This window comes from Leptonychotes weddellii, chromosome 2 (assembly GCF_054177405.1).
Source record: "Leptonychotes weddellii isolate Sample4059 chromosome 2, ASM5417740v2, whole genome shotgun sequence".
Classification (NCBI taxonomy): Eukaryota; Metazoa; Chordata; class Mammalia; order Carnivora; family Phocidae; genus Leptonychotes; species Leptonychotes weddellii.
Genome location: NC_138370.1, coordinates 66,825,881 through 66,851,996, shown reverse-complemented (window position 1 = coordinate 66,851,996; position 26,116 = coordinate 66,825,881). Strand labels below are relative to the sequence as shown.

The 26,116-nt window shown below is 37.4% G+C and overlaps 1 long non-coding RNA gene across 1 annotated transcript in view; it reads left to right on the top strand.

Annotated features, from left to right (window-relative positions):
* The window catches only part of LOC145720099 (uncharacterized), a 68,268-nt gene extending 42,517 nt beyond the window's left edge, over nucleotides 1-25,751 (top strand). Inside the window, exons 2-3 of the long non-coding RNA XR_014142826.1 lie at nucleotides 23,896-24,018; nucleotides 24,537-25,751. This is a non-coding gene — a long non-coding RNA (uncharacterized LOC145720099). The remainder of the gene's footprint in view (nucleotides 1-23,895; nucleotides 24,019-24,536) is intronic.
* The last annotated feature ends 365 nt before the right edge of the window (nucleotides 25,752-26,116 follow it).

The window sequence follows — 26,116 nt, the reverse complement described above, 5'->3', positions numbered from 1 at the left end:
CTTTGGCTCAGGTCATGATCCCAGGGTTGTGAGATTGAGCCTCATGTGGAGCTCTGCACTCAGTGGGGAGTCTGCTTGAAATTCTGCCCCCCCCCCGCCACCTCTCCCTCCCCCACTCTCTCTCTCTAAAATAAATAAATAAATCTTTTAAAAAAATAAAATATATACAAAAGTAGAGAAAATACTAGGACAGATCCCCATGTAATCATCACGAAGCTCCTAATCATGACCAATCTTGTTTCATTTCTCCTTCAACTCAGGATTTTTTTTTTTAAAGATTTTATTTATTCATTTGAGACACAGAGATACAGAAAGAGAGAGAGAAAGCATGAGCAGGGAGAGAGGCAGAGGCAGAGGGAGAAGCAGACTCCTCGCTGAGCCAGGAGCCCGACGTGGGGCTCGATCCCAGGACCCTGGGATCATGACCTGAGCTGAAGGCAGACGCTTAACCATCTGAACCACCCAGGCGCCCCAAACTCAGGATTTTTTGAAGCACATCCCAGAAATCATATTATTTCATCCTTTATTCTTTTTAAAATTTGACTAAGTCTTGACAAAAGAAGCTCAATATGGAAAAATTAGTGATCACACTTTTAACATGACAAATTTTTAAAATTATGACATTTGATTTATATTTTATTTAACTTATGCAAAAAAATACTTATGTGAAATATGTCTATTTAAAAAATCCTGAGTATAGAAATCTTGAATAATAGTAAAAAGATAAAAATTAATCTTGTTCATCTAATTCAAATATGGGGAGCTAGCTAGCAGGAAGAAGTAAAATATCCAACTAGTACGAATGCTGACCTGGTGTTTTAGCTGGAAAATGTTTTCAACCCTGTTTACCTAATTCATATGTTTTTATTCTGCCAATACAATTACTTAACAATGCATATGTAGAATTTGTTTAACTTTGGAAGGGTCACTGGTTTATACTGAGGCATCCCCATGTGAGGGGTTTTGCAGCACTTTGGATCTAGTTGGAACAACAGGGTCATATATAATGGGGAAGAATGTGTTGGTGGCAAAAGCCACTCCTCTTCCCTCTTCAACTCTCTCTTGATGTCAGTTTTCCTCCTGCCATGAAAGAGACTGAAGGCTCATTTGGACACTCTCAACGAAGTTAGAATGCAGGGCAAGTGAAGAAAGTAAAACACAGACAATTTAAAAGACATTTAAAGAGCCTATAATGAAATTCATTCAACTGCTTTATCTTTTTAGTTTCTGATGTCTCTCATTGTCTCTTAGAAAGGATTCATGCTCTCCTCTTGGTTGCTATGATGAGACACATGTGGAACTTTTCATTTTCCTGGATTGTGTAGACTTTAGCTGTCATCTTTACTGAATAAGCCAGCCTACAAGACAGCTCCGTTCAGGCCTTTTGTTATTTTTATTTTTTTTGTAATAGTAAGAAAAAAATGACTGATGTAAAAAGAAGAATGCATTTCTAAACCCCACTGAGGGGACAGTATCTGTAGAACGGTAAATGATGAAGGAACTAGAAGTGCTAGTCTGGAAGAAGGTGTAGAGGTCTTCTTAAATCTGAGAAGGGGGGCAAATGGATAGTTTGGAGGCTCAAAGAACAGTAGAAATCTCTGCACTGTTCCCTTCCTTTCATTACTCTCCGGAGGCAGGACCCCAGGTGTCAGGCTCCCAGTCTCAGCAAAGCCCCACCCTGCACCTCAGCCCTGGAGTGACTGTGTGGTTTGGACAATAAGCAGGGACAATGACCAGTGTGAGCTGGAAAACAGTGGGTTTCTCAGCCACATAAGACTTTCAGATCTACATTGAACCTGGACAAAAGGGGGTGATAGTCCCTGAATAGTAACCAAAGTCAATTTTCCTATAGCCTGTTGATTAGATTAAACATTATTTAGAAAAATAACAAATGTGCCATTTCTTAAATGTGAGATGTGAACTAAAATTTATGACAGCTGTGTTTTATATTTTCCCTACTTTACTTTCTCAGAGAACTTGAAAGAATCCTCAGAAACATTGAGGGAAGTTTCTTTCAATGGTATTATTTTATTTATGATTTTGAAGTTTTGTTTTTTTCATATGTTATGGACTGAACTGTGTCCTGTTCCCCTGCCCACCCCCCAAATCCATCTGTTGAAGCCCTAACCACCCCCTGCCATGCGACTGTACTTGGAGACAGAACTTTTAAAGAGAAAATTCAAGTTAAGTGAGGTCATAAGGGTGGGGTCCTAGTTCAATAGGACTGATGTCCTTACAAGAAGAGAGAAAGACACCAGGAGTGTGTGCACAGAGGAAAGGCCATGTGAGGACACAGCATGAAGGTGGCCATCTTCAAGCCAAGGAAACAGACCTCCGGAGAAACAAACCCTGCTGACGATTTGCTCTTGGACTTCCAGCCTCCAGAACTGTGAGACAATAGATTTCTGTTGTTTAAGCCACTCAGTTTGTGGTATTTTGTTATAGCAGCTCTGGCAGACTAATATACCATGTTTAATACTTTCGTATATAGGTCCTTATTCTCAGAGAAAATCTACGATATTGTACCCTAGTAGACATCCTACTGTTGGGTGACACTGGTTTACACTTGACCAGGCAAAATGATTCACTTTCTGAAAAGAGTGTTGCAAGGGTCTGCAGAACATCCTGGCTGCCACCAAGCAAATACACGGAAAGTGAATGCTCCCCACACAGTGACTAACACAAGGAGAGAGTATGTGTCGGTGCCACATTAAGTTCCACTGTAAATACTTGGCCTCAAATACTGTGGTAATGCTCGCATCACATTACCCTTTGTCAGTGTGGAGTTGCCCCATACACGTTAGTTAACCAGGGAGATGATATTAACTTATAAAAATTACTTTCTTACTCCCACATTTGCCTGTACACTGACATTAAAATTCCACTTAAAATCTTGAAAGATTGCGAGTCAATCTGCTTATGATTTTATAGGCCTCTAAAATTGCTAGTTAAATTTCATATGTACTGTCAAAAAAGAGAGCGAGGGGACAGGAAAAATACAAAGATAAGGAATACATGTGGCTAAACCATAAGTTTCTAGAAGTCAGGGATATACCTTGAGATCCTCAAACACACTATTTTACATGTGGCTGGCATTTATGATTGGTTTAATGCATGCAACTCTGAGAGAAAAGCATATAACTAATATGGCTGTAGAATAAAGATTAAATTTTGCATATGACATGCAAAATTCATTTCATCACTTTACAACTATATACTGTATATGAGTGAAAATATGTGAGTAGGTTTTAGCTGGGTCAATATACTGACCCAAATGTAGGTATTCCTGAATTTCTAGGTATTTCCAAATATCTATGGTATTAAATATTATTAAGAACAAACAAATAGCCTGTCTTAATTGGTCACTTTTTACTTCGTTGGTTTCCCTCTCCCCCACTCTGTTGAGGTATAACTGACAAATAAAATTGCAAGATATTTAAAGTGTCCAACACGAAGTTTGATATACACATACACTGTGAAATGATTTCCACAATTGAGTTAATTAACACATCCCATCACCTCATATATTTACTTTTTTTTTTCTTTTTTGGTTTGCTTTTTGTAAAAATATTTGATATAAAAAACATTCTCCTAAAGGGGAACCTTCTTACACCATTGATGGGAATGCAAGCTGGTGCAGCCGCTCTGGAAAACAGTATGGAGGTTCTACAAAGAGTTAAAAATAGAAATACCCCACGACCCAGCAAATGCACTACTAGGTATTTATCCACAGGATACAAACATAGTGATTCGAAGGGGTACATGCACCCCAATGTTTACAGCAGCAATGTTCACAATAGCCAAACTATGGAAAGAGCCCAGATGTCCATTGACTGATGAATGGGTAAAGAAGATATGGTATATATATACACAATGGAATACTCCTCAGCCATCAAAAAAGAATGAAATCTTGCCATTTGCAATGACTTGGATGGAACTAGAAGGTATTATGCTAAGCAAAATGAGCCACACAGAGAAAGACAAATACCATATGATTTCACTCATATGTGGAATTTAAGAAACAAAACAAATGAACATTGGGGAAGGGAAGGAAAAATAAAATAAGATGAAAATTGAGAGGGAGGCAAACCATAAGAGACGCTAAGCTATAGGGAACAAATAGGGTTGCTGGAGGGGAGATGGGTGGGGGGGATGGTGTAACTGGGTGATGGGCATTAAGGAGGGCACTTGATGTAATGAACACTGGGTGCTGTATGCAACTGATGAATCGCTGAATTCTACCCCTGAAACTAAAAAAAAAAAAGAAAAAGAAAAAGAAAAATTGCCCTCCTTATTTAAGAACAAATACTGGTAAAGATTAATATTGTCTAAGTTCCTTAAATATATCAACCTGGTAATATGATCATTTGATTTATGATTTGTCACACATTAGTATGTATCATTACATTAGTAGCATTTATCACATATTAAAACAAAAAGAAAACCATTATTTTTCGATCCCAGATAAACACAGGATTCTCCCAGGAGTCAGTGAGAATTGAACGAAAGTCCCCGATTCTCTGTCTGCATAACCAAATGCAGGATTAATTTCCCTTCATTAATCTATCATTTTACCTCTAAGGATCCCCTGTGACAAGCAGAACACAGGAGAGGAAGAGAAGGAGCCAGGTGACCAAGGGATGTGGGATTGACCTACGTGTGCTGCCACATACATAAGCCCCGAGTGACCGTGTTGGCTAGAGTTTAGCTGTGCCCTCTGCAGGCCCTGCCCCCTAATCATAACAACAGCAATAACTTCAGAAAGCATTTATTTAGCGTAGACAAAACATAGAATCTTGTGCTAGGTGGTTTCATTTGTTATGTTTAATCCTACCAAAAACTCACAGCAAAAACAAAGTTTCACTTGGTTTCTGCTCACAGGGAGAAGTCTAGCAACAGTACAAGAAGTGCTAGAATAGAACTGTGCCCATGCCACGGATCAGTTTAACCAGTACCTAAGGAAACTTCCTTGAGGTGGTCACTTTGGAACTGGACCTTAAATGACGGCTCTAAATTTGCCAGGATAAGAAGAAGGTGCTGGGTGCTCAAGACAGAGAGAACCAACTTGAAAAGCATTTAGGCATGATACAGCATGACACATTTGGGGAACACTTCAAAGAAACCTCAGAGTTTACCACAGCCCCAGTACATTTCTCTTTCTCTTTGAGAAGAGAAAACAAAAGCGAGCAAACACCCCAGTGACATAGTGATTATTTTTTACTGAGCCTTTTCTGTCAGCTGTTTGACTTGCTATTATCTTTGTAAGAGGCCCTACCAGACATTCTATTTTATAGAGCTGTTGGTGGGTGTAACTTTCATGTTCTAGCCTAGAAAAATCTCAGTTAAGGTTTTTTTTAAATCTGGAGGGAAGCCCTATTCAAAAGGCTATCGTATTTTATATTTTAAAAATAAATATTTATACTTAAAAATAAACTAAATTAGAGATATTTTTATATTTACATAAAATTAATTTATTTCCATTTTGTAATTTGGACAAGCTCTAAAGGATAGTGAACTTTGGTCCCCAATCAACTTTCTCATTTTTAAGACAACATGTAAAATGAGACGATGATTTGAGTTTGGACAATAAAAGGAAAACTTTGCCATAGATATATATATATATATCTCCATGAATTACTGGTTTTCTTTTCTAAATTTAACAGAGATAGCAGCATCCAGCTTTAAACTGTTAAATAATATTAGGACACCCTAAACGATGAATTGCATTTAAGAGAGAATGTGATCTATGACTCATAAATGAAACCAATAATTTTACTATTGTCTATTAGCAAAAAGTCCACCTTCCTCTTAACTTTCAACGTGAAGAAGACAAGTCTGAAAATTTTTATGTGAAGCAATAACGTCCCAAACAAAGGTATAGGCTAGCAACGGGCTAAAGAGAGAAGTAATGGAGAGTTTGGTTTCTTCTGCATGCAATGTGAGCATATTTACTTGTTTTAGACTGAAGGAATGTGGTGCATTTTTCAGTCACTTTGCAATATCTGGGTTTTTTTGGAATAGCTGGTTTTGGGGGCACATGTCCCTTTAAGAGGTTGCAGCTTTAATTAATTGCGTGGATGCGGTTTTGCCCGCAGGATGCTGTATTTTTGAATCTTTCTCTCTTGTCCCTTAGTGTCTTTCTTAACCCTTGAAGACTGCCTGGAAAAAAGGGCATTGTAGGAAGCACAGCAGCCTGCACTTCCACAGTTCTGTTTCATGAAGAGGGTCAAGGTCAGTTTCTAGCTATAAAATGTAGAAGCTGACCTGTAAACCAAGAGGAAGTACCAGCCTTATGGTTTGTCCAGGAACTCTAATCTTAATATTTCAAAGATGTACATGCTTGATAAACTATTAAACATCAACTAGGTCATCCTAGGTGACTACTTTGCATATTTCTACAATGCAATGTACTTTAGAAGTTACTGAATCAATGGAAAGAAAAAATTAGAATTAAGTAGAATTCTATATTGCATCTCAAAATTCAAAACTATGTTGGTCAGCAGTTGAAGGTGAACTTGGCAGATATGTTCTAGTTTAACTAATAAAGGCTTAAAAACATAGCAAGACCATTTGTTTAAATAAACCTATTACGTAAATACAGTTACCTAGGAATGCTCAAAAGATCAGCGTTTAGTTTTCTTGGCTCAGTCAGATCTCCCTTTGCAAAATTTATTTGCTCCTCCAACTATACAATTTGGAGAACGTATAAATCATGCTATGGCTTTTTTTCTGGGGAAACTAAGTCATTTCCAGACTCACAACATGAGTTGAATTATGTAGATTTTTGGTTTCAAGCTACAAAACACTTTCCCTGTTATATGTAGACACGTGGTTCATTATTGCAGAGCTTCCCCAACACTTTTGGTCATGACACAGCAAAAATTGTCTTAGTCACATGGCACACTGGAGTAAATGGAAGAGGGTGCTCCCAGTGATGGGGCCAGGGGTTCCAGCTTCCTCTGTCTCCTCCCCATAAGTCTGAAAGATAAGAGTCTTAACGTCTTGGTACACTTACAATCTATTCGTAGGCATACAGGTTGCTTTATTTAGAGCTACTTTAATAGCTCATCTAAGAAGTCCAAATACTCATCCACTACAGTCAATTATCACCTTTTAGAGTTGAATGGGGCCTAAGAAAACTTTTAGAGTGACCATTCAGCTCACAGATAAGACAACCAAGGAAGAAAGCAATGGCATGATAGAGTGAGGCAGGGATTTTAGTAAGAGAACTAGGTCTGAATCTTGGGGCTACTGTTGAGTATGTTTGTAATCTTAGGCATGCTACTGAGCCACTCAGAGTCTTCCATGTCTTCATCTGCAAAGCAAGGATAATTTTAATTACCTTGCTATAATATTTTAAGATTAGAAATAATGTATGTGAATTACATACCTAACATGGTATGTGACACATAATTAGTTGCTAATTTGCTAAGTGACTTTCCTAGTTTATAGAGCGATATATAGAACCTGAATTAAAATTCTATACCTAACTTCCAGCTCACTGCATTGTTCATACATTGTGGTGTCCCAGATTTTTCAAAATATTCTGACCCATTATGGTTAGTATTGGATGTGTGCCCCCCAAATTCACTTATTGAAACCCTAACTCCCAATGTGATGGTATTAGGAGGTGGGGCTCTTGGGAAGCAATTAAATTTAGGTGAGGTCACTTGGGTAGGGCCCACATAGTAGGATTAGAGACTGTATTAGAAGAGGAAGAGACCAGAGCTCTCTTTACCGTGTGAAGATGCAGCAAGAAAGTGGCCAACTGCAAACCAGGAAGAGGGCCCTCACCAGACACCAAATCTGCTTGCACCTTGATCTTGGATTTCGTAGCCTCTAGAACTGTGAGAAATAAATGTTTGCTGTTCAAGCCACCCAGTATGTGATATTTTGGTATAGCAGCCCCAAGCTGACTAAGACACTTCTATTACTTGAGCTCACTAATGTAGCTAATCAGTTTAGTGGTTATCAACTCCCATTTTATCTTAGCAAGTAAGCCTGGGGGGAGAAAGATCCTTTGGTGATAATCCTAAAAGCAACCAATAGGGACAGCTGGGTGGCTCAATCAGTTGGGCATCTGCCTTTGGCTCAGGTCACGATCCCAGAGTCCTGGGATCGAGTCCCATATTGGGCTCCTTGCTCAGTGGGAAGACTGCTTCTCCCTTGGCCTGCTGCTCCCCCTGCTTGTGCTCTCGCACGCTTGCTCTCTCTCTCTCTCTGACAAATAAATATATAAAATCTTAAAAAAAATAAAAACAACCAATACTTGGGGAAAACTTACAGTTTTCAGAGTGTTGTTACAGACTTGGAGTTTCTGAATAACCTTGGGTAACTGCAATAGTCCCTGTTTTCACCACCCTCAATATACAGATGAGGCAACCTCAATCAAAGAAGCTAAGTATGGCGAGGCAACCTCAATCAAAGAAGCTAAGTATGGCTGTGACAGGACATGAACAGAGTCTGTTCTGAATCCTTGTGTTTCCACCGCTCTAAGTGTTTCACTGCTGGACTTTGCAGTGGACTGCAGATGAATATGCTGATGGTTCAGACCCCTAACCACACCTGGCAGATCAGTACACAGTGATGAAAGAGGCAGGGATAAGGCGTGCACTGGTGGTGGAGAAGGTAGTTCTGAAGGAGGAAGCAGAGACAGGAGGAGAGCACAGTGTTGGAAGCTAAGAAGTGGATGAGCCTAAAGCTTCTCCAGATGTTTTCAAGCCATTAGGATAATTTCAATTTGCTAAAAGGAGTAGTGTGATTTGAGGTCTTTGTAAAGTGACAAGATGCCACCTAACAGTATCACACCTTGCCTTAGGCACAGACTAAGTTTTTCTGGTATTTTGTTAAGATGAGGAAGTATTTTACCAAACATTATTTCACTGTTTTTTTTTTTTTTTTTTTTAAGATTTATTTATTTATTTGAGAGAAAGAGAGAGCCACGCATGCAGAGGGGAGGGGCAGACGGAGTGGGAGAGAATCTCAAGCAGACTCCCCATTGAGTGCGGAACCTGCTTGGGCTGGATCTCACAACCTTGTGATCATGACCTGAGCTTAAATCAAGAGTCGGATGCTTAACTAACTGAGCCACCCTGGCACCCCTATTTTACTCTTAATTAAAACTTTAAAAAGTTGAAGTGATTCACTGAAAAAAAAATTGAAATAATCTAGTTCAACCAATATTCATGAAAATTTAAATTGCCAAAATTTAAATGGCTGCAGTCATTTGGAGAACTGATTCATCAGGCACAAGTTTCTCAGTTTATTTACCTTGCTTCAAAGACAGAGAAGCCATAAAAATATAAGAAGATTAATATTAAGAGATAGTAACTTATCCACCTATATTTAGCTTTGTGAGGCCTAGAAAAAGATACGCTGAATTGTGCCAAAATACATGTGCAATTAAAAATAGAGGACTGATCCAGTGAAATATGCCTTCAAATCCTTCAGCAGGAATTGGTACAGACCCCCATTTCTCTGAACGCTAATTTTTGACTCTTCAGCAAGCCACTTGTTCTTTCTAGACTAATTTTTCTCATTTATGAGAGGTTGTACTAGGCTTTGGCTAAGGTTTTCATTTTAAACTTACTTTAATAGATGATCTAGGTATTAAATGGTAAAAATAATTTCAATTTATTGAACATATAATAAATATCAGATATTCTGCTGGACTCTGTGTGCGTGTGTGTGTGCTCGCGTGCACAATATCTGTCATCTATACAACAGCCAGGCAAAGTGAGCATCTCATTTTATATAAGGGGAAACTGAGGTTCAGTTCATTTGGTAATTAGCCTAGATTAGAACTCAGCCTTGTCTACCTCTACAGCCTACGCTCCTTCTTCATCATATACATTCTGAAGATGTGTAGAGATGTTTGATTTTCAAGAAGCCAGTTTGAATATACAGTATAATTCACTCATTTATTCTACAAATATTTATTGAACTTTTATTATGTTCCAAGTGCTGTGATAAGAACTGAGTTTACATTGATAAGCACAACCAACAAATGACTCCTACCCATGAGGACCTTCACTATCTTGTGGAAGAGTCTGTTACTTAACTATTCCAGCAAGGAGGAAAACATAAATGGTTGTTATTGATAGGTGTTAAGTCTCCGAATGCTTTAAGAAAAAGAAAAATAATAATTATAAAAAGTAAGAATATAATGCAGCCTTTCGATTTTTACATTTTGTCTCTAAAGATAGCAAAGATATTTCTTTTTTGTTTTTTTATTTTATTTATGTATTTCCGTATTTTTTTCAAAGTTTTTATTTAAATTCCATTTAGTTAACATGTAGTATAATATAAGTTTCAAGAGTAGAATTTAGTGATTCATCACTTACATAAAACACCCAGTGCTTATCACAAGTGCTCTCCTTAATACCCATCACCCATTTAACCCATCCCTCTGCCCACCTCCTCTCCAGCAACCTTCAGTGTGTTCTCTATAGTTGAGTTTGTTTTATGGTTTGCCTCTCTCTTTTTCTCCCCCTATGTTAATCTGTTCTGTTTCTTAAATTCCACATATGAGTGAAATCATATGGCATTTTTCTTTCTCTGATTTATTTCACTTAGCATAATACACTCTAGGTCCATCCATGTTGTTGCAAATGGCAATATTTCATTCTTTCTTATGACTAATATTCATATGTATATATGAATATCTCACAACGTCTTTATCCATTCATCAGTTGATGGACATTTGGGCTTTTTCCATAATTTGGCTATTGTTGATAGTGCTGTTATAAATATCAGGGTACATGTGTCCCTTCGAATCAGTATTTTTGTATCCTTTGGGTAAATACCTAGTAGTGCTCAAGCCTTTTGAAAGATAGTGATAAAGTCATCCCTCCCTATGTAAACGTATACACTGAATTCTTCTGAAGACTCACCATCGGTAGTTTCCCTTACTTCACTTCTCAAGAGACAGAGTCTCTGACTACATCTAGAATTAAAAATAATTAAGAATATTTCCACTTTTGCAAAAGAGCCACTTAAAAAATACAGATAGCATGAAAGTCATAGGCGCACTATTTCTGGAAATTGACTTTTTTTGCTTAACATTTCTAACATTAATATTAATTAGCAGAGAATTAAACATCATCTCTGAGTGTTCATTTACTTTGGGAAATGTGAACTAATTAAGAGTAACGTATATGTATCTAATTAATTAAAACTTATGGTCCCTCCCCAATGCGTTTTCTTTCATTTCAAAATGTAAGAGGATCTACTGTTCATGGTCTTAGGTACGGACTAATGAGATTTGTGGTACTTAATCTATTCTTGATCTCATCTCTCTGTCAACCTCTCTGCCTTACTCCTGCTAAATTTGGTTTTATCTTGAATCTAATAGTTGCTGCACTTTCTCCCCATTCATTACTAACCCCAGTCCAGTTTTGATGCACCTGTTCCTATGATAAATGAATCTCAAAGTGAAAGATAATCATATTCAATTTTCACTCTTCCTGAAAGTGAAAATCTTCCAGTCAAGTGGAGAACTTCATTGTGGAATTTTCAGTTTCCTTTAAACGGGGCTTAGTGTAACTAGACTCTCCTAAATGTGCCTGAGAAAGAGTGTCAATAGGAAAAGATCAAAATAAAGGCACTAATGAAGTCAAGAATAGTTGTCTATTGTTCTTGACTCTTAGATCATTTTTTAAAAATGAAATGCTTGACTGACAAAGATTCAAATGCTTGCCTTTCTTGACAAAGGCTAACTCAATGTGTTGACATAATTGTGCAAAAGTGCCTTACTGAAGTGCCAAATAAAACAAGACATAAGCTCCAGTAGATGTTGCATTGACAAATACAATTAAATAGTTCTTAAGATTTTGCAGATAATAAAAATTATTCCTAAGAGATTTAGAAATTCAAATCACCCAAGAGAAATCTGACCTTCCCTTCTCTTGATATTTTCACGTTTTAACTGTCTTTTGGACGTCATCTATTGTGGTATTATCAAAGTCTCCATTATTTACCTAACTCTTATTGACATTTTTTTTCTTTAATACCCTGTTTTCCTTATTGCCTGAGGCCTGCAGGAATGGAAGGAAGCCTCACATTCAGACTTTGCTAAAGGGAAAGGTCATTTAAATAAAACTTTCAATAGCCCAAGTTCCTGACTCATAGGTTGGAGGTTATTCTGCCAACTTTCTCCAAGTATATGAAGTAACTTCAGAGCATAGAGACTATTGTCATTACTTTAAAATAGATGACTCATGCTGTGTGTATTTCCAGGATGGAGAGTTAGTTCCTCCTGCATTTCTTTCCATGTAGCCAGAACAGAGGGTCCTCCTCCCAATCCTCCCTGACTTCAAAGGAAATATTATATTCCTGTTTCCTCCTCATGTTGGAATAGGGGTGGAATTAGAGAATTTAGGCAGACAGGGTTTCTCCTTTCTAGAAATATCTATATGTAAGTAACATATACAGAAATTTATCTAGGTGTCTATACATAAAACATATAAGAAACTTATATGGAGAAATTTGTCTAGAAACATATATATATAGAGAGAGAAATTTTGAAAAAACTATGGCAGTAATCCAATTTAGTTTATATTGTAGAGGAAAGAATGCTGAACTCTGAGTTAGAAAACCTGCACAGTTACTAGTCATGGGCCTTCAAGCAACACATGAAACATCTCTAAACCTAGATTAGCTTACTCAATGGTACACAAATGATAATAACTCTTGTCCTACTTCCTAGGTTATGTGAGAGTGAAATAAAGTAATATATGTGAAAGTGACTTAAAACCTGTAAAGCTCTATGCAACCACAGAGTGTTGTTATTGCATGACACCTTTTACTTGCCTGCAGTGGTCACCAACTTAGCTTAGGGGTCCATGGACCTCATCTACAAAATTTATATTGGAGGCCAAAGAAAAATGGTTTGATCTATACAAATGCTTGTTTTATCTACAACATTTACAGCTTAAGGAGCAAAAAAAAAAAAATGCATTTGTGTGAATAATTGTGCATAGAAAAATGTTTATAAATGAAGTAGAAGGAAAGGTTAGCATTGTGCCCTAGTCAAGGGAGTAATTACACATTTCAGGGTGAAAAGTGCAAGTTGCAGGAGATGCCTGTTCATTGGTGCCAAGACAGCTGTGTGTTTAATCTCAGTAGCCCAGCCAACTGGTATCAGCTCTGTTATCACTCATCACCTGCTCCTACCTCTGCTGTTGTGTGAGAACCAGTGAGACTCCCGGCACATACTCTAGCAAATTTTAGTTTGGATCTTCTCCGGTCAATATACTGGCAATCTGAAGTGACCTCAGTTAAACTGAACACTAAGGCAGGGTAGTTTATCTGAACTGATTTGCATTCACCTCCTGAACATGAGGATTAGTACCTCTTTTCATGCCTGTGTTAGCACATGCCATCCTTGATTTGCTATTAAATATACAGAGGCTCTATCCCCTTAAATCACCAGTGTTTTTTTTTTTAAGATTTTATTTGAGAGAGAGAGAGAGCGAGATAGAGCACAAGCAAGGGGAGAAGAAGGCAGAGGAAAAGGGAGAAGCAGGCTCCCCACTGAGCAGAGAGCCCTATGTGGGGCTCGATCTCAGGACCCTGGATCATGACCTGAGCCTAAGGCAGACACCTAACCGACTGAGCCACCCAGATGTCCCATAACCAGTGTTCTTGCAGTGTTCTTGGCACATGTTCTGGTATTCATATATTCACAAGTCCACCTTTGACTTGCTGAAGTTGCAAATGGTTACTATATCTGTGATATATTAATCATATTTTTGTTTCCTAGAATCACAAATTCAGGTCCAATTACTCTTGGTTAAGTCTAACATCTTTCAGAGAAATAATTGATATTTTCAAAAATTCCCAGGTCAGAAATTTCGCATAACTTTTTAAAAATGAATCTCTATTTCATCTGTGATTAAAATGAAGTGGAAATTTTCAGAAAGGCCACATTCCAACTTAATGTTCATGGGTGGAATTCCTGGAATGCTGCTACATATCTTAAGAAGTATTTCTTAAAAACACGTTTAACATGTATATGTTCATAAGTATTAAGCTTAGTAGCAGTATTAGATATTAAGAGAAAAAAATATTAATAGCTGTGAAAAAAACTACCTTTATATAATATTTGTATTCTTGAAAATTTGCGTGTCCATATTTCTAGAATTGCAATATTTTTCCATTGACTTAATAGCAATTTCAGAAATATGTTTTCTTATAGACTTATCTTTCAAGCACCATACAAGTAATTTTTCAGAATGTGGTAAGTAAGTCTCTTCTCTTCTTTGTGCATTTTCCTTGCAGAAGTCTTTGGTGAATAGGAATTGCTTTTGTTGTGAGAAAATGAATTTTTAAAAAATTTTATAAATTTCAAACAATATCCAACACAAGATTAGCTAAACTTGTGTTATCTTCATACAGTGAATTAATATCCCATCACTAAAACTCATATTATAAAAGAATACTTGTGACATGAAAAAATAAATAATATATTACACAAAATAGCCTATTATAAAATAGTAAAAATTAAATTTTGGTAAGAAAACAGTGTGTGTATACATGGATAGAGAAAAATACACAATGGAATATTAACTGGTTGTCTCTCAGTGGTAAGAATGTGGACACTTTGGTTTGTTTTTAAACTTTTCTATATTTTTCAAAGTACTCTGAGAATTGTGTATTATTTCATAAGCAGGAAATACGTATATTTAAAAATAATAGAGTATATAGTGCTTATATACATCTTTTAAAATTCTATATTTAGCAGGCATGACAAGGAGAGTGCAGGAGATCTAGATAGAGGGACCAGAACAACAAAATTCACAGAAGTGTAACAGGACATTACATTTGATGAATGACAAGTAGATCTACAGAGCTGAAGAGGTAGACAGGGTCAGATTTTATAAGAGCTCACAAACTAAGCTAAGAAATTTAGATTCTATAAAGGGTGATCATACATATTGGTTTGCCTCAGAGAGTCTATTTTAGTCCTATTGTAGCAGCATAATTATTAATAGCATTCCCTATTATTATCAAAATTGTCTGGGTTTAGATGACAAATTATGTGGTCATCTTATACAGATACTAGGAAACCACTGAAACTTACTACTAGGAGCTTAACACAACCAGATTTACATTTTGGAAAGAGATCCTTGGTTGCATCGTGCAAAAATGAATTTTGGTTGGGGGTAGGATATGCAGGAACATGGGCAGGGAGATCAACTAGGAGACTATTGCAAAGTTTATGGGAACTATGTCAGTGGCAATAGGGTTACTGTAGAGGAGACAGGAAGGAAATTTATATGGGAGAGCAGGTTTCAACATTCATATAAGAGACAGTTTAGATATTTTAAGCTAGAAATGTGTTTCTCTTGATTTCATTTGTGGGAAGTTCTAGACTAGCACTGTCCAATAGGGCTTTCTGTATTGATGAAATTTTTTTATATTTGTGCTGTCCAATATGCTGACTTAAAATTGAGTCGTAAATTATATTAAATTTTACTTAATTTAAATTTGAATTTAAATAGCTTCAAATATCAGGACTTCTGTACTGGACAGAGTAGCTCTAGATTTTTGTCTGTGAATTGTGAGAGAGAGGTCTGGCCTGTAGATGTAGCTTTGTGAGGGATCAGTTAGGTGCTGGCTGAGTAAATGCATTTGGTCATCAGAGCTTGTATATTGAGAAGAGAGGAGGGTACCATATTTCAGAGATTAGCAGAGGAAGAGGATTCTGCAAAGAAGACTAAGGATTAGTCAGAGGATTGGGAGAGACCCAGGAGCGAGAGTTGCTTTTGTAGTCAAAGGAATTGAGAGTGTCAAGAAGGGAGCGATTAATAGTAATCAAAGGTCTTATGCTGTAAGACATTCAAGTAAAATAGACACATTTTGGAAGGACTGAGGCTAGGAGATTATAGAGGTAGGGAGACATTTGGAGATTAGTAGAAGAGTCTAGGTCTCAAAGAGTTGAGCTGCTGTTGAAACTCCACTCTCAAAGGGAGGGATGAAGGAGAGAGTTCAGAAATAAAAGCAGTGGAATTTGATGACTGATTCAATGTCCTGGGAGTCATGAGAGTGGGATTCAGAGTTGACCAAGAAAGACAGTGTTGGTGAAAGGCAATGCTGAGAGTGAAGTTACACAGCTTCTATAAAGGTTGAAACACGAAAATTCACTATGCCCCAATTCTTAAGGAGTCATAGAGCAGATTTCTTGATGCAGCTACTTTCATAAGCAATGATGGCTGTGCCAACAAGGAAGGAAACCTGTTTCATAAGTGAAGGAACCGCTTTTTTTTCTTCTTTGATGATATCAGACAAGAACCTGGAGGTTTGTTTATCGTTGCAGCAGGGCAACTGCAGCAAAGGCCCACAGATGAAAGAAAGGTGGAATCCAAGAAAGGAAGACAGAATCAAAACATCCTCTCAATAAAAACAGTGATTATTGAAGAACAACTCAAAGTTTACTTTAGGAACATTAAGATGGGAAAGATGCAAATAATTGTGTTCATCTGTAAGCTGCATTTGGGGAGACAACGTGATATAGTGGAATAAACAATTGAACTGGTAGACCATCCAGTAGACTTCAGTTCTACTGCTGGTTCCATTGTTAATTAACTATATGACCCTAGTGCATATACCATTTAACTCTTCAGGGTAACAGCTACTCATAAAAGTAGATTAGTGTGGAAGTTTATGTTTTTCAACTTTAAAATTCCATTAGTGTAAAGACCAAGGTAAAATTATATCTAATGTGCTATGATAAATCTGGATCCATGAAACTGTGCTAAATTTTGTTGACCTGTGTCACAAAATTTCAGTCACTGTTTCAGTGGATACATTTAAAATGGCTTTGATGGCTGTATTGGCCATCCATATGTAGGAAACCAATACTAAAACAGATAATACAGGGATAAGCCGAGTTTTGCAAAGTTCAAAAATTATAAAATACATAAAGAGTTATTTTCAAATTACAAAAAAACAAATAATGAGGTTGTGTCTAAGCTGAGAACCTGTACAACAAGTTTCAGTTCAAAGAAACTGTTGAAGCCTTCTTAATGGTGCCTGGAGGGGTAGACAGCATGGTGGGTTAAAGAATGCAATACTTTTAATCTTTTGTTTCAATACTTACTCAATTCAAAAAAAAGAAATAAGGAATGAAACAAGGAAGAAAGGAATGGAAGGAAGGAAGGAAGGAAGGAAGGAAGGAGAAGAAGAAGAAGAAAGAAAGAAAGAAAGAAAGAAAGAAAGAAAGAAAGAAAGAAAGAAAAAAAGAAAAGAAAAGAAAGAGAAAGAAAGAAAGAAAAGGGAGAGAAAGAAAATGGAGAGAAAGAGAGAGAATGAAAGAGAAAGTGAGGGAGGACAGGGAAAAAAAAGAGAAAATGCAATCTGTTGTTTATTGTTGCAAGAAAAGTTTGGTGTGGTAGAACATAACTACAGTTTCAATCCTAATCTTCCAGTAACTGTGTGTCCTTTGGCAAGTAATTACCCATCTCTGGGCCCCCATTTCTTCATCAGTAAAATAAGGGGTTTGGACCAGAACATTTTGAAAGTACCCTCTAACTCTATGGTGTTACAACGTTGACAATGTAACTCCCATGGCCCTGGATTGTGGGGTTTGTGTTACTCAGAAAGGAGTAAAGCATAGTACTGGGGAAAAGTTATCTATTCATTATTTCACTTTAATGCATATGTTCAGTTTTAGGAAACTGTTTTCAGCAGACTAAAGTGAGAAAATTAAAAACAGTCTTACTGGTTAATGATCCGTACTGTTGCACCTGTGATGGAGGGGGGTGCCTGGAATCACTAAACCTGCCCAGGAGTGGAGTCCTGAGGATTCACCTCTTCTATTCTCTCTGCCAGCCCCCTTCCAACATCAGTCCTAGGAAGATGTACTCATCTCTACTGCAGAAGATAAAGGCAAGCCTCTGTGCTAGAGAAAGAATGTGGAGGAGAGCTAACAAATACCCTGGGATACTGGACCTGTGGAAATTCATGTATTTTCTGCAACTAATAAGTGTTTAATGAAGACTTGTTATAAATTCTTAGCTTCTCTGCACTCAGATACTTTGATTACTCCTTTGAATTGCTGAGGTACTCTGCAAAGACATGAGAAATATCTTTGTTGGAGAGATGGCTTGCCCTGGTTTTCATGTGCCAAGCTCCTTCCTTGTACCAAAACAAAACAAAAAAAGATTTTCTTTGAAGTTATTGTAAGTTTCCAAGGCGTAGAATTTTTATCCCCCCCTGAAAGTTAAGGGTCTTCTTCTAAAAATTTTTCTTTCTGGAGCAGGGTTGGGCAATACATTCACTGTCAGAATCTTTAGACTTGAAGTGCTAGCTAAGATTCTGGAATTAGAAGGGTCTTACATGTTTAAGATTTCCAGAAATCACTTAAGTTTGGGCTGTCCTTAAAGACAGGGTGAGGGTAACAGAGTTCACTCTGCTTAGATTCCCAGCATGCACATTACTTCTCTGTTTCATGTAAACAGCTAAAATGACAGAGTGTGATGACTCCTCTCAGGATTGCTGTATTTTTTTCTTTTATTATAGAGATTGGCAAAACACTTTAAGTGATACAAAGGGACAGAAGAAAAGCAGTGCTTTTTAAAAATATTAAACTTTGTGGAACTTTAAATATCAGGTTTCACAAAAAAAGTGTTGTTATTTTGGTTATAATATTCTTGACCTTTGGGTGTTAGACCTGGCTCACTTTCAACTGCTTTTTATCCTTTTTGTATCTCAACCGGTGATCACGGTATAGAACTTAGCTTTTTTTTTTTTTTTCATGGAAACATTTTTAAATCTTGACTACTGGGCATTATAGCTATTCAGTATGGGCATTTCTTAGAAATCAGTGAAATGATGCGTTATCCACATTTCTAATTGCTAACTTTTACTCCTTTACTGTTTTCTCAGATGTCATTCAAAAGCAAATGACCTTAGTCCTTATTCTCTAAGACCACTGTTCATATTGGGCTTGGCCTACCAACTCTTTGCTCTTGAAATTCTCCTTCTTTGACATGTCCAACATCACCACTCAGGTTCTTCCCTTTACTTTTCATTTCCTAATTAATTTTTATTGTAAGTTTCCACTTTACCTCTTCTTCGAACTTGGCACTTTTCTCTCTCCACATTCTTCTGGAATATGAGCTCTTTCTTATGGCTTCATCTACTATTTCTAGTTTGTTAATTCAAAATCTAAATCTCTTGCTTTGATTTGGTATCAGAGTTGCACTCTTGAGTCTCCAGGTGCTTCTTAGATGTTTACAACTTGTGTAATTAGTGCTAGGTGAGGTGAAAGTTAATTGTGTTTCCTGTGAATAAATTGCATTGAAAAATTGCTAGTAGCTTTTAACTGTGGAGGCAGATATTCACTTTGGGGCAGATCTTTGCTTTCTTAAGTTACACAAATATAAGGCTAATATTTAATCTTGGGCCGGCCCTGAAGTTACCCATTTCAGAGATGTCTAGTGTTCTTTTTTTTTAAATTTTTATTTATTTATTTGTCAGAGAGAGAGAGAGAGTGCACAAACAGGGGCTGCAGCAGGCATAGGGAGAAGCAGGCTCCCTGCTGAGCAAGGAGCCAGATGTGGGACTCGATCCCAGGATCCTGGGTCATGGCCTGAGCCAAAGGCAGATGCTTAACTGACTGAGCAACCCAGGTGTCTCAGAGATGTCTAGTGTTTTGTTTAAGAAGATAAAAATATTTTCTTGCATCAATATGGATACTGCAGACAAAATTTCATGACAATATATTTGAAAATTCAGAATAAATAAGCACCTTTTATTTTAAGTTCAAAAGTATATCTTTTTAAAAATTAATTAATTTTTATTATGTTCAGTTAGCCACTGTATAGTACATAATTAGTTTTTGATGTAGTGTGCAATGATTCATTAGTTAAGTATAACACCCAGTGCTCATCACAACATGTGCCCTCCCCTTTCCCCACCCTCCTCCCCTCTGAAACCCTCAGATTGTTTCCTGGGGTCCATAGTCTCTCACGGGTCATCTCCTTCTCTGATTTCTCCCCCTTTGGATTTCCCTCCCTTCCCCTATGGTCCTCTGTGCTATTGCTTATGTTCCATATATGAGTGAAACCATATGATAATTGTCTTTCTCCGCTTGACTTACTTCACTTAACATAATCCCCTCCAGTTCCATCCACGTCGATGCAAATGATGGGTATTCATAATTTCTGATGGCTGAATAATAATAGACTAATGGAACAGAACAGAGACTCCAGAAATGGACCCTCAACTCTATGGTCAACTAATCTTTGACAAATCAGGAAAAAATATCCAATGGAAAAAAGACAGTCTCTTCAATAAGTGGTGCTGGGAAAACTGGACAGCTACATATAGAAGAATGAAACTGGACCATTCCCTTACACCATACACAAAGATAAACTCAAAGTGGATGAAAGACCTCAATGTGAGACAAGGAATCCATCAAAATCCTAGAGGAGAACATAGGTCAACATTGGCCACAGTAACTTCTTTCAAGATACATCTCCAAGTGCAAGTGAAACAAAAGCAAAAATGAACTTTTGGGACTTCATCAAGATAAAAAGCTTCTGCACAGCAAAGGAAACAGTCAACAAAACTAAGAGACAGCCCACGGAATGGAAGAATATATTTGCAAATGACATTACAAATAAAGGGCTGATATCCAAGATCTATAAAGAACTTCTCAAACTTAACACTCAAAAAACTAATAACCCAGTCAAAAAATGGGCAGAAGACATGAACAGACACTTCTCCAAAGAAGACGTACAAATGGCTAACAGACACATGAAAAAATAAGCACCTGTAAAACTATAACTTATTGGGGCACGTGGGTGGCTCAGTCGGTTAAGTGTCTGCCTTCGTCCCAGGTCCTGATCTCAGGGTCCTTGGATTGAGCCCTGCTTGGGGCTCTCTGCCCAGTGGGGAGCCTGCTTCTCCCTCTCCCTCTGCTGCTCCTCCTGCTTTGTGCTCTCTTTCTCTCTCTGTCAAATAAATAAATAAAATCTTTAAAAAAACTCCAAAAAACTATAACTTCTTGGGGTACCTGAGGGGCTCAGTCAGTTAAGCATCTGTCTTTAGCTCAGGTTATGGTCCCGGGGTCCTGGGATCAGGCCCCACGTTCAGCTCCCAACTCAGTGGGGAGTCTGCTTCTCCCTCTGCCCCTTTCCCTGCTCATGCTCTCTCTGTCTCAAATAAATAAATAAACTCTTTAACAAAAACCCCCAAACCCCCCTATAACTTATTAAAACCAAAGCAAGAAAACAAGATGAATAATTCTATTTAGGAAATGAAATCCTTTTTAAAAATTCTTCTCAGAAAGAAATATCCAGACCCAGCAAATGCTCCAGATATTTAAGGAAGAGATATTGCCAATGACAAATTATCAGGTGATTACAAAAAGAGGATCAATAGGTCAACGTCACTCATAAACATAACAGCAAAATTCCCAAACACAGTATTAGCAAAGAGAATCCCACAATATGTTAAAAGGATGGCATGTCACCAGTGTTGCAGATGTGGCCTGTGGAGGGTCAATGTTACCTTTCAGCATATTCATTTCTTGCCTGAGGGCTTTCTCTGGACCACATGCACGGAGGCCACAGATACCAGAGAATTAACACTTTCCAGAAGCAGTTTTCAACAAATGATTGATTGATGGGTAAGGGTTGGCTTATAAATATTCCAATTCCCTCATCTCTCAGGTAGGATAACTCTGACATATGTGCCTATGCCATTTCCCAGAGTTTCTTGGTAGGCTTCAGCTCCAGTCACCGACCATGGCCACTGGCTTGATAATTCACCCTTTCTGGCTTCCTTTTCTTCCCTGTCTCCCTTCTCCACTCCCTTATCAGAGTTTTTTTCAACTCTTCAATAAACTACTTGCAACCAAATCTTTGTCTCTGGGCCAGCTCTGTGTGTGTATGTGTCTGTGTCTGTGTGTTTGGGGGTGGGAGTGTGGGTGAGGGAGGGAAATCAAGCTAAGAAAATAACCAAGTTGGATTATTCCAGGAAGGAGGAATGGAAAATGTTTTTGACGCTCAAAAACCAGTCAATTTAATCCATCACATTTACAGAATAAAGGAGAAAAAAAGGCCATAGGTTTATCTCAATAGATGCAGTAAAAGTATTTTCTAAATGTCAATACTTGTTTATGGTAAAAATTCCTACCATAATAGGGAATTCTTCAATCTGAAAAATAATAGGTACAGGAAAAGGAATTCCTCAATCTGAAAAATATGTATGTACAAAAAAATCCTACAGGAAACATAATACTTAGTCATGAAATATTTAAATTTATATCCTTAAGATAAGAGACAAAGATATTTGCTACCACTACTTCTATTCAACATTGCACCAGAGGTCCTAGACAGTGAAACAAGGCAAGCAAAAAAATCATACACCCTGGGAAAAAAGAAACAAACTGTCATTATTCATAAACAAAATAATTATTGGTATAGAAAATTTAAAAGAATGTGCACATAAATTATTGGAATTAATAAATGAATTTAGTGAAATAACTGGACATAATAGGGTTAATATAAAATAAATTTTATTTCTGTATACTAGAAACTAATAATTAGAAAATGGGGTAACTGGGTGATGGGCATTCAAGAGGGCACGTGATATGAGAGCACGGGGTGTTATACTCAACTAATGAATCATTGAACATTATATCAAAAACTAACGATGTACTATACCTTGGCTAATTTAATTTAAATAAAAAAATAATAATAATTAGAAAATAAAATTTAGGGGTGCCTGGCTGGCACAGTTAGCAGAGCATGTGGTTCTTGATCTCTGAGTTGTGAGTTCCAGCCCCACATTGGGGATAGAGATTGCTTAATTAAATAAACTTAAAAAAAAAAAGAAAGAAAAGAAAATTAAAAAAAAACACACAACAATGCTATGGACAATAACATCAAAAGCAACAAATACCCAGGAATAAATCTAACCAAAGATGAAAAAAAATCTCCACACAAAACTATAAAACATCACTGAGATAAGTTAAATAACTAAATAAATGGAGAGATTTTGTATATTCATTAATTGGAAGACTCAATATTGTAAAGATATCATTTCTTTCCAAATCTGTCTGTAGCTATAATGCAAGTACAATGTAATTTCAATCAAAAAGTTAAAAAAAAGGTTTTTTGTCCTGGAAACTCTGAAAAGGTGATTTTCTATTTATGTGGGAATGTGGTCAAGAATAGCCAGGATAATCTGAAAAGAAGTATGGAGGCCTTACATGAGGTATTAAGACTTACTATAAAGCCACAGTAATTAAAATAGTGAGATATTTTGGCTATTGTGGACATTGCTGCTATGAACAGCGGGGTGCATGTGTCCCTTCGGATCACTACATTTGTATCTTTGGGATAAATACCCAGTAGTGCAATTGCTGGGTCGTAGGGTAGCTCTATTTTCAACTTTCTGAGGAACCTCCATACTGTTTTCTAGAGTGGCTGCACCAGCTTGCATTCCCACCAACAGTGTAAGAGGGTTCCCCTTTCTCCACCACCTTACCAACATTTGTTGTTTCCCATCTTGTTAACGTTAGCCATTCTGACTGGTGTAAGGTGATATCTCATTGTGGTTTTGATTTGTATTTCCCTGACGCCAAGTGATGTGGAGCATTTTTTTCATGTGTTGGCCATTTATATGTCTTCTTTGGAAATATGTCTGTTCATGTCTTCTGCCCACTTCTTGACTGGATTATTTGTTTTTGGGTGTTGAGTTTGATAAGTTCTTTATAGATCTTGGATACTAGCCCTTTATCTGATAAGTCATTTGCAAATATCTTTTCCCACTCTGTAGGTTGACTTTTAGTTTTGTTGATTGTTTCCTTTGCTGTGCAGAAGTTTTTATCTTGATGAAGTCGCAATAGTTCATTTTTGGTTTTGTTTCCCTTGCCTGTAGAGACATGTCTAGCAAGAAGTTGCTGTGGCTGAGGTCGAAGAGGTTACTGCCTGTGTTCTCTATAGCCAAACTGTGGAAAGAGCTGAGATGCCCACTGACAGATGAATGGATAAAGAAGATGTGGTATGTACATATACAATGGAATATTATTCAGCCATCAGAAAGGATGAATATTTACCATTTGCATTAACCTGGATGGAACTGGAGGGTATCATGCTGAATGAAATAAGTCAATCAGAGAAAGACAATTATCGTATAGTTTCATTCATATGTGGAATATGGGAAACAGCACAGAGGATCATAGGGGAAGGGAGGGACAACTGAATGGGAAGTCACCAAAGAGGGAGAAAAACCGTGAGAGACTCTTAACTATAGGAAACAAACTGAGGGGTGCTAGAGGGGAGGTGGGTGGGGGGATGGGGTAATTGATGATGGGCATTAAGGAGGGAATATGATGTTATGAGCACTGGGTGTTACACACAACTGATAAATTGCTGAACACTAAAAAAACAAAACAAAACAAAACAAAAAGAATAAAACAGTGAGATATTGATGCCAAGATACATACAAGGTGAAGAATAGAATAAAGAGTCCAGAACTTACCACAAATATATGATAATTTATATTAAATTTGCTCCTAGGGCAGCAGGAGTGGCAGAGATGGGAAGAAAAGCCTTTTTAACATATGGCACAAGATAGATTGGATATCCAAATGGAAAAAAAGTAAATATTTATCTTTACCTAAGTAGTACTGATGCAAGAAAAGGAAGTATGAATAGTTCTAGTCAAGAAATGGAATCTCTGGGGCACCTGGGTGGCTTAGTCTTTAAGTGTCTGCCTTCGGCTCAGGTCATGATCCTGGGGTCCTGGGATGGAGCCCCGCATTGGGCTCCCTGCTCAGCGGGAAACCTGTTTCTCCCTCTCCCACTCCCCCTGCTTGTGTTCCCTCTCTCACTGTGTCTCTGTCAAATAAATAAATAAAATCTTTAAAAAATAAAGAAATGGAATCTCTGGGGCACCTGGGTGGCTCAGTAGTTAAGCGTCTGCCTTCAGCCCAGGTCATGATCCCAGGGTCCTGGGATCGAGCCCTACTTGGGGCTCCCTGCTCAGCGGGAAACCTGCTTCTCCCTCTCCCACTCCCCCTGCTTGTGTTCCCTCTCTCACTGTGTCTCTCTCTGTCAAATAAATAAATAAAATCTTAAAAAAAAAAAAAAGAAATGGAATCTCTAATTTAAGACCTTTCTGGAAAGAAATATCCAGGCCCAGTGAATGCTCCAGATATTTAAGGAAGAAATATACCAATAGCCAATTATCAGGCCATTACAAAATAAAAATCAACAAGCTAATCTCAGTATGAATGTAAAGGCAAAAGTCCTAAACACAATATTAGACATGAAAATGCCACAATTATGTTAACTATAGAAAGCATAACACCATACAAAAAATAAATTAATTCCAAATAGACTGTAGACCTAAATGAGAGAGGTAACCTGATAAAGCTTCTAGAAAATAACACAGAGCATATTTTAATGACTAAGATATTCTTAAATAGGCAAAGATCCCCCCAGATTAATTGAGATATAATTGGCATATGACAGTGTATAAGTTTAAGGTATTGATTTGATACACTTATATATTGAGACATGATTACCACTGTAGTATTAGCTAACACCTTTATCACTTTCATGATTATCATTTTTTTTTTGTGGTAACAATATTGAAGATTTACTCTTAGTAACTTTCAAGTATATAATACAATATTATTAACTATAATCACCATGCTGTACATTCCATCCTCAGAACTTATTCATCTCAAAACTGGAAGTTTGTACCCTTTGACCAACATCTTCGCATTTCCACCCCCACCACCCAGCCTCTGGAAATCACCATTCTACTCTCTGTTTCTATGAGTTTCTGTTTTGTTTTTTTTTTTAAAGGTTTTATTTATTTATTTGAGAGAGAGAGAATGAAAGACAGAGAGCATGAGAGGGAGGAGGGTCAGAGGGAGAAGCAGCCCGATGCTTCTGGTCCTGGTCCAGGATCATGACCTGAGCCGAAGGCAGTCACTTAACCAACTGAGCCACCCAGGCGCCCCGAGTTTCTGTTTATGGATAGCTTATATAATTGTTTTTCTTTATGGAGGGGAACAAGGGCCAGCATTTCCTATGTTGCCATTTTGGTAAAGATTTCTTAAATAGGATGTAAAAAGCCCAAACCAAAA